Below are 2,487 nucleotides of genomic sequence, written 5' to 3'. Positions count from 1 at the left end.
ACACAGCAGGATCAGTGCACACAGCAGGATCACAGTGCTCTGGGTGAGGCCAGGACTGCCCTCGACTGCTCTTCAGTCCCTGCTTGGTGTTCTCATGCCCAGTCTCCACAAGGCATTGCTGCAGCATGTGGGATTTCCTCGTTCTAGGCTACAAGAGGATGAGAGCTGTTTATAATTGCTTTCTAATTTACAGAGCATAATGTGGTTTGGCTGTAAGCATTCAGAGAAAAAAAAAAAAAAAAAGAGTTTCAATTGCAATTGGAGCAAATCATAATAAGGAAGCTGCTGGCAATAGTCCTTGTAGGGTAGGGAAGTCTTATATGCAGTGATTTAGAGAGTACATTAAATTAATTATAAGCTCCTAGAAGTTAATATTAGTTAATATTAGCTCGATTAGACTAAAATCACCCTTACCTTTTATTTTTAGAAGTTCATTAAATGAGGATGTTTATGCTCATGTTCAGTTGCATCAATTGTCTTATGATCCATTTTGCTTGCATCTTTGTCTTTCTACAAGTCCTTGAAACCTACAAATCATTAAAGAGAGCAGTCATGCCTACAGTTAAAACACTGTCTGAATCCTTAACAGGATTGAAAAAAATCACCCCTGCAGCAGCATCCTATTTTTGCCTCAAGACCTGCAACTAATGGCTTTCTGGTTCTCTTTGGGGTTTTTAATGCAGTTTTCTCTCTTTTAATCTTTATTTTGCTGATTATTTATGACAAATAAATAATCATAATGCAGACATTACATTTTGTGCTCTTAAATAGTTATGTCAGTGTATTTACATAGATAAAAAAAAAATCTGGCCTATAATTGTCAATAGAACTATCTTGGTGAGCAGTATGATGAAATAACTTTTTTCCCCATCAGCCTTTAATTTGCATTTAAGATATTACATAAACATTGATATTATTTTGATATGTTATCACTTATGAAAGCTTCTCCTCCCATCAAAAAAACAAAAAAGGAAAGGAAAAAATCTCGTGGCAAGATAAGATATCCACTGTCACAGAAAAGCATTATTGCTTGTCAGTCACTGCACTGTTTCTCAACATCTGGTCTGAGTTTGAGCACCTGAATGCCCCACAAACACCAAGAACCTTCATTATTCCACATGCAAATGCAGAAAATACCAAACGTATTTTAGTGACATTTCAAGTGTAATCATCCTATTTGCACTGGTATGTATAGCTCACATGATGTTTCACTTATTTTCTGTCCAAAATAACATTCCTTTTGCAAAGTTTAGCTTTGGATATGGGGAAATACAAGGGTTTCAAATGCCATTCAGACTTCAAGCTAACATCTGCCTTAGAGATCTCGAGGAACTGGGACTGGAGCTTGGCTGTGAGTGCTTGAGTTATGGTTGTTGTTGCTGGAGGGTTTAGCTCACACAATCCTTAGTGCATCTGCCAAAAAACAGTTATGAGAACTTTCAACTTTTATTTCATTTCAGCAGGAAAAAAAATTACCTGAGTTAAGAACCTGTGATATGTTTTAATTTGGAAATACCAGTTTGTCCCTTCCTGAAAGGACTGGAAAAATCCATTTTATAACATTTAATTTGAATAGGTACATGCAAAAGGAGTCCTTTCTAGCTGATAGTTCAGTGGAGCCTCTGGAAGGCTCCAGTTAAGGCCTGATAGACGTGGCACAAAAGATGTGATACAAATTTAGCAAAGGAAGTTTGTGCAAAAATCTCAGACAGCACCAATTAATTTATCCCCTCTGCACTCAGTGATGTGAAATCAGTCTGCAGCAGCACTAGCTCCCATTTGTTTATGTAATTGTGGGAATAAAATCTAGTGAAGCTCCTGAAAGCAAAATTTTACCTTTTGTTATTAATTTTTGTTTCCTCCCATTGCCATTTTTGGGTCAACAAATTCAGACAGAACAAGAGCAGAAGCAGTTCTGGTATGAATATTATCATTGCATGTTACTATTGAATATATGAAATACAGGAGAGGGAATATTCCTGGTGTATATGTAGGTGTAATTTTTTTTCAATTTGTTGTTTTTAAACCAGTTTTGACTGTTCCACATGCTTGCATGTAAAGATTAGTTTGTGTAAATCAAACCTCAGGTGCGTAAAGACTGTAACAAAACTACAAAGGGATGCTCCTTCCTCTCTTTCTAATCTTAATTTTGATCTTTTTTATAAATGATATTAGAACTTTGACAACTAGGTCCCTTGAGTTAACAGCAGTTTAATTAAAAATGAATGAGATTTAGTAAATTGAATAGTGATTTGGTAGAAAAGAATACAGTTTAGTAAAAGAATACAATTTAGTAAAATATTACAATTTATAGATAATCTGCCAGTAATTAAATATGATTAAAGCATAAGCAAAACCAGCTGGGGTACGGAGGGGGTTCCCCACCCTGCCCCAGGTACAAAACAAAACACCTCAAGCTAAACTCATGTACTGTGTGCTTACACATATTCATTCATGTTTCCTGACAGTTTCCTCCTATTTCCCATT

The sequence above is a fragment of the Parus major genome, unplaced genomic scaffold, assembly GCF_001522545.3.
Source record: "Parus major isolate Abel unplaced genomic scaffold, Parus_major1.1 Scaffold246, whole genome shotgun sequence".
In the NCBI taxonomy this organism is placed as follows: Eukaryota; Metazoa; Chordata; class Aves; order Passeriformes; family Paridae; genus Parus; species Parus major.
Note: the sequence above shows the minus strand (reverse complement) of the source record.